This window comes from Anomaloglossus baeobatrachus, chromosome 1, assembly GCF_048569485.1.
Source record: "Anomaloglossus baeobatrachus isolate aAnoBae1 chromosome 1, aAnoBae1.hap1, whole genome shotgun sequence".
NCBI classification, from domain to species: domain Eukaryota; kingdom Metazoa; phylum Chordata; class Amphibia; order Anura; family Aromobatidae; genus Anomaloglossus; species Anomaloglossus baeobatrachus.
In genome coordinates, this window is record NC_134353.1 from 114,406,073 (window position 1) to 114,413,491 (window position 7,419).

General features: G+C 52.4%; 1 protein-coding gene across 1 annotated transcript in view; it reads right to left on the reverse strand.

Annotated features, from left to right (window-relative positions):
• The window catches only part of UGDH (UDP-glucose 6-dehydrogenase), a 37,146-nt gene extending 30,462 nt beyond the window's left edge, over window positions 1-6,684 (reverse strand). Inside the window, exon 1 of the mRNA XM_075346971.1 lies at window positions 6,324-6,684. The gene's annotated coding sequence lies outside the window, so the exon portion shown is untranslated. The remainder of the gene's footprint in view (window positions 1-6,323) is intronic.
• Window positions 6,685-7,419: the final 735 nt, after the last annotated feature.

The window sequence follows — 7,419 nt, forward strand, 5'->3', positions numbered from 1 at the left end:
GGCGGATGGAGCACGTTTGGGAGTGCGCAGGATGGGAGATGTAGCACGATGAGGGGTGCGCAGCATAGGGGATGGAGCACGATGGAGAGTGCACACCTCCCCCCAACACACACACACACGCGCGCGCGCGCGCACTGCACAACACACCACACACACACACTGGAAACCACAAACAACTGCCCTACACAGACACCCACACACAGACAACGCTGCACACACAAATATACGCACATACCGCACATATATATAACAAAAATCATACATGAACTACACAATACGTAAATTCTAGAATACCCGATGCGTAGAATCGGGCCACCTTCTAGTCATATTATAAATGCAATCCTACATGAAAAGTATACCCCTAAAGAGGGAAAGAGGCCCCCTGTACTGCAGATCCTGCAATGTTCACAGCCCCTGGACATTAGTAATGGGGCCCTCACCCCATGGCTGGTGCATACGTCATACGCCATCACTGTGTGGGCTTAGAAGGAAATCTACGTCACGAGGAGGAGGAGGAGGAGGAGGAGGAGGAGGACGAGGACCCTGGGGATCTCCGGCTGTAGAGTAATCCCAAGGCTGCTCTGCAGGGATCTCATGCCAGGGCTGTGATACATTACATACTCATTATACGCTCATCTGTACGAGCCCAAAACCGGCAGCACACGAATAGCATACGAGGTTTGGTTCTGGTTTTCTCATTGGGCGAGATTAATTTGCAAGAAACGCACATGTGAACAGCGCCATAGACTATAATGGGTGCGTGTATCTACGAAGAACACGCGTGAACAGTCATCTTAATGGGGCATTATGGAGGGTGGACGACACTGGTGAAGCCTCTAATGGAGGCCATGCCAGATGTCACCCAGCTTTCCCAGGAGCAGATCTAGCTCAGACTGGCTGAACAAAATTATAAAAGGACCAAATAAGAAAGTGTTACAAAGTAATAGAAGTCCCACGCTTGTATTCTATATACAGTAACTAGCATTGAATATCTCCACTACTAAGGTGGGGGAAGCCACGACGTGCGGGCGGCCTCGTCTGCAGGTAGTAAATGGAGCCTTTCATCCACTCACTGAATAGGGGGCATTCACTGGGGCGGTGGGGCCTCGTCCAGCCTAATCATCACTCCGTATGGAGAGAATTCCTGCAAATATGTAGGAAAATGATACATTTATGTGAGGTCACGCTGCAATCTGTAGTACTACAAGTCACAGCAGTGCACATCAGTGGCTACAATGCGCTTTCCGATAACACAAGTAATAAATGAGACTTGCTGTGTGATTTTACACAATCAGTATAAAAAATAATTATTTGGAGAATGTGATTTTCCAATATCCCAGCCATATTCTGTGGTGACCCTAAAGGGCAATGACACATGAACATGGCCAATACGTATAGTATGGAAAACCAGCTCGCCCGCCTCGCATTGTACCTGGGAATTTATGGTCTGAGGTCAGTGGGGATCGTGGACAGCAGGGTCATAACAATGTGCCTCCTCTCACACCACCCCCTATCTGTCAGCGTCCCCCAAGGTTCAGTTCTTGGACCTCTCCTCTTCTCCATCTACACATTCGGCCTAGGAAAGCTCATAGAGTCCCACAGCTTTTATGCAGATGATACGCAGATCTACCTCTCTGGCCACAATCCCACAATGTCTGTCTGCCATTTCATCCTTCTTTTCTGCTCAATTCCTAAAACTGAATATGGATAAAACAGAATCAAACATCTTTCCCCCACCTCACTCCACCACTCCACCTGTCCTATCCGTGAAAGTCAATGGCTTCTCACTTTCCCCAATCCTGTGCGCTCGATGACTGGGGTAACCCTCAATGCTGCTCTCTCCTTCAAGCCACAAATCCATGCCCTCTTCGCCTCCTGCCAACTCAAAGTCAAAAATGGTTCCTTGACTAAGAATTGGCAAAAACACTAGTGCTTGCCCTATAGATTTCCCACCTTGACTAGTGCAACCTTCTGCTCTGTGGCCTCCCAACAATCTATCCTAAACTCTGTTGCATGACTAATCCACTTGTCTCCCCCGCCCCCTTCCTTTCCTCTCCGCCAATCCCTTCGCTGGCTTCCTATTGCCCAAAGACTCAATTTCAAAACACTAACCATGACATACAAAGCCATCCCTCTTCCATACATCTGTGACCTGGTCTCACGATACCTACCTATACAACATACATGCCCTCTTAGATTTCTTCCTCTTCTTTCCTGCCCTCTTCGATTTCTTCTGTGCCTCCCCCATACTCTGGAACGCTCTGCCTCAATATAGCAGACTCTCACCTACCATGGAAACCTTCAAAAGGAACCTGAAGACCCACCTCTTCCACCAAGCCTACAACCCTCAGTCCGCTATAGCACCACACGACCATCTCTACCCCCTCAACTCATGTATCCTCACCCATCCCCTATAAACTGAGCCCTCGTGGGCAGGGTCCTCTCCTCCTGTACCAGTCTGTGCCCTGTATTGTTCATGATTATTGTACTTGGCTATGTATACCCCTTTTCACATGTAAAGCGCCATGGAATTGATGGTGCAAGAATAATAAATAAGAACAGCAAAGCACGATTTGTACTAGTCTGATTTTTTCCTGTCGGCCCTGAGTCACTCACACTCGTGTATCACGTCCATGGAGTGTCACATTTGGAGAAACCTACAGATCAGGTTACATACAGTAACGAACCCTCTAAGGACCCTCTATGGCCCCATTTCCTGTGGATTATGGGGGTCCAGTGTGAAAGTGATCTGCAAATGTGGATCCACTTAAAGAAACCTCCAGAATTCCAGGAAGAGACGTCCTGAGGTAGAATAATAACTAACAGATGGAGCCGCAAATACGAGAACCTCCGTGCATCAGATCATACCTAACCCACACTGAGAGTGAGAGGGATACAATGCAGTATCTCCAATACATAAATCCTACATGGTGAGCAGTCTATTAGTAGGCAGTATATATTATATACCAGCTAGTGTCCCCTCAGCTTTGCTGATCAACACTTGGGGCCAAACGTTTTGAGACGACACAAATTTTGACTTTCAAAGTTTAGTGAGGTGCAATTATAAGAATATCAGAATTATTTTACACCTTTATTTACAAAGGCATCAAATTTATGTAAATACTCAATATTTACAAAGCTAACCAGTGGCGTAACTAGAGTTCAATGCCCCCCTCCTCGCATGTTGGTCAGATGTATGTATATATTTAGCATTCTAAATCCTATAAAGACATACGGGTTGATCTCCCCCCCCCATGTAGTAATGTCCCCCAATCATGTTCTAATGTACCTTATTCTGGCCTCCTTCCTAGTAAATATGTCCCCCATCCAGGTAAATGACCCCCATCTTGTTCTAATGTACCGCTTCCTGGGCTCCTTGTCCCCCCCTACTGGTGTATACTGTCACTCATCCTGGTTAATATGTTCCTCTCCTGGGCCCCTCCTGGTATATTCTGTCCCCCTCCTGGTATATTCTGTCCCCCTCCTGGCATATTCTGTCCCCCTCCTGGCATATTCTGTCCCCCTCCTGGCATATTCTGTCCCCCTCCTGGCATATTCTGTCCCCCTCCTGGCATATATGTTCTTGTCTTGGGCCCCTTATGGTATATACTGTGCTCAGCCTCCCTAGCTCCCACGTTGCCCTCTTTAGCCGGCCCGCAGCTTTCATTACTGAAAGCTGCAGACTTCTGTTTGGCTGGCAGCATATAATACAGTGCAGGGACCAACAGGTCTGTGCACCGCGATACATTTCAGCTGGATGTGAGTCTGAGGCCGCACACTCAGCTAAAGCAGGGGTTGGGGCTGGCAGGCCCCCTGCACCCCTGGGCCCGGTCACGATCCTTGTGACTGCGATCGTTCCAGCCCTGGTGCTCACCCTTCACCCTCTTATGCTGGTCATTAGCTTCTGGGTCATATCCTGACTGATGACAGAACATTTTTAATCAATGCTTGGGAGTTCATTGCAATTTCTGCATTTTTGTTTGTTCTCCCTCTTTTTGAGGATGGCCTACAGGTTTTCAATGGGATTTCTGTGGGATCTGGGGACTTTTCTGACCGTGGATCCAAAATGTCATGTTTTGTTCCCTGAGCCACCTAGTTATTTTGCCTCGTTCCATGGTCTCCATCGTGCTGGAAAAAAGCATTATTCATCAAAAAAGTTTCTCCTAGATCACTTGGAGAAGTTGTTCTTGGAGGATATTTAGATCCCATTCTTTATTCATGACCGTGGTCTTAGGCCATCTTGTGAGTAATCTCCCTCCGTGGATGAAAAGCCCCCACACATGAATGGACTCTGAGGCTTTACTAGTGGCAGACATTTTTCAGATGTCCCAGTCAGAGAACTTATAGTTATGCAGGCATCGGCCTTCAGAGGACTGGGATAACGTGATTTTCTCTGATGAAGCCCCTTCCAGTGTTTGGGACACTTGGAAGAATTGACCGTAGTAAAAAAAAAAATAAACAAAAAGGGGTGAGGGCTACCACAAGTCCTGTGTCTGCCAAGAGTAAAGCCTCCTGAGACCATTCATTGTGGGGGTTTTCATCCATGGAGGGGGGGGGGGGGAATCACTCACAATTTTTCATCTAAGAACAGGACCATGAATAAAGAATGGGATCTAAACATCCTCCAGGAAAAACATCTCCCAATGATCCAGGGGCAATTTGGGATGACCAATGCTTCTTTCAGCACAATGGAGACCATGGCAGGAGGCAAAAGTGACAATGAAGTGGCTCAGGAATAGAACACTGACATTTCGGTTGGTCCCATGGCCAGGAAACTCCCCAGATCTCATTTACATCGATAACTTGTGGTCAGTGGTCAAAAAGCAAGAGGACAACAAAAAACAAAAATCAGGACAAATTCCAAGCACCGATTAAACGAGAACGTGCGGTCACCAGTCAGGATTTGGCCCAGAAGTGGATACCCAGCTGTCTGGGGCGAAGGGCAGAAATCTAGAAAATAGGGGTCAAATCTGTAAATATGGAGTCTTTATATAAACGTGATGCAGCTTAAATGCTGATAACTGCTCTTCAGTAACCACAGAAATATCCGACTACAAGAAAAAAAAAGAAAAATACTGAAGAAAACTGGAAAAAAATTGAGTCAGTCTCAAAAATGTTGGTCACGACTGCAATATATTCCATACACCATGTAGTGTCCTCTCATCAGCGTGTACCTAGTATACAGTATATACAGAGCAGCGAGTACAGTAAGGGTCCCCGGCACAGCACAACGGCACGCACACCTGCCCCCGGCACAGCACAACGGCACGCAGACCTGACTCCGGCACAACGGCACGCAGACCAGACCCCGGCACAGCACAACGGCACGCAGACCAGACCCCGGCGGCACAACGGCACGCACACCTGACCCCGACGGCACAACGGCACGCACACCTGACCCCGACGGCACAACGGCACGCACACCTGACCCCGACGGCACAACGGCACGCACACCAGACCCCGACGGCACAACGGCACGCAGACCAGACCCCGACGGCACAACGGCACGCAGACCAGACCCCGACGGCACAACGGCACGCACACCTGACCCCGACGGCACAACGGCACGCAGACCAGACCCCGACGGCACAACGGCACGCAGACCAGACCCCGACGGCACAACGGCACGCAGACCAGACCCCGACGGCACAACGGCACGCAGACCAGACCCCGACGGCACAACGGCACGCAGACCAGACCCCGACGGCACAACGGCACGCAGACCAGACCCCGACGGCACAACGGCACGCAGACCAGACCCCGACGGCACAACGGCACGCAGACCAGACCCCGACGGCACAACGGCACGCAGACCAGACCCCGACGGCACAACGGCACGCAGACCAGACCCCGACGGCACAACGGCACGCAGACCAGACCCCGACGGCACAACGGCACGCAGACCAGACCCCGACGGCACAACGGCACGCAGACCAGACCCCGACGGCACAACGGCACGCAGACCAGACCCCGACGGCACAACGGCACGCAGACCAGACCCCGACGGCACAACGGCACGCAGACCAGACCCCGACGGCACAACGGCACGCAGAACTGCCTCCGGCACAACGGCACGCAGAACTGCCCCAGGTATAACAGCACTTTTCTCCCAGTATAACTGCACATCTACTCCCTATATAACCACAGACTTTCCCCCAGTATAACAGCAAATCTATCCATAGCATAATCACCCTAAATTTCTTCCCCCAGTATAACAGCACACCTATCCATAGCATAAACCACACTAGATTTCTCCCCCAGTATAACTGCACACTTTTCCCCCGGTATAACAGCACATCTGCTCCCAGTATGACCTCTCTTACCTGAAGAGAGCAGAAAGGAGTCCAGTACTGTGTCAGTCTCACCCACGGCCGGGTGGGATCAGGCTGTAAGTCCATATACCCGGCAGCAGGTCCACCCACAGGGGAGGGGAGTGCGTGTGCCGCCGCCCGGAGGGTGTGTAGTGGGCGAGCGGAGGTGGGGGATGAATTACCGGGTGTGGAGGGGGAGGGTCTATAGGAGCGGCGGATCTTACTCCGGATGTGGAATATGTCAGGTCCCACCTCCACTGCACTCACACAGAGGCCGAGCTCAGCACAGCGGCTGCTGGAGTGTCAGCTCCCGGACCGAGTGCAGTGTGAGCGAATCACTGCAGATGAGGGGAGAACAAGGGACAACCACACGATGTCCGAGGCCTCAGCTCCCCACACTCTCCTCTCTGTGGCCTCTGCTCTGCCTCCTCGGCTCCCCACACTCTGCTCCCCCCTGATCTCTGCAGCCTCCGCTCCCCACACTCTGCTCCCCCCTGATATCTGCAGCCTCCGCTCCCCACACTCTGCTCCCCCCTGATATCTGCAGCCTCCGCTCCCCATACTCTGCTCCAACCCCCCCCCCCCCCACTGATCTCTGTAGCCTCTGCTCCCCCCTGATCTCCTCCGCAGCCTCTGCTCCCCCCCCCTGATCTCCGCAGCCTCTGCTCCCCCCCCTGATCTCCGCAGCCTCTGCTCCCCCCCCTGATCTCCGCAGCCTCTGCTCCCCCCCCTGATCTCCGCAGCCTCTGCTCCCCCCCCTGATCTCCGCAGCCTCTGCTCCCCCCCCTGATCTCCGCAGCCTCTGCTCCCCCCCCTGATCTCCGCAGCCTCTGCTCCCCCCCCTGATCTCCGCAGCCTCTGCTCCCCCCCCCTGATCTCCGCAGCCTCTGCTCCCCCCCCCCTGATCTCCGCAGCCTCTGCTCCCCCCCCCTGATCTCCGCAGCCTCTGCTCCCCCCCTGATCTCCGCAGCCTCTGCTCCCCCCCGATCTCCTCCGCAGCCTCTGCTCTCCCTCCCCGATCTCCTCCGCAGCCTCTGCTCTCCCCCCCCGATCTCCTCCGCAGCCTCTGCTCCCCCCCTGATCTCCTCCGCAGCCTCTGCTCCCCCCC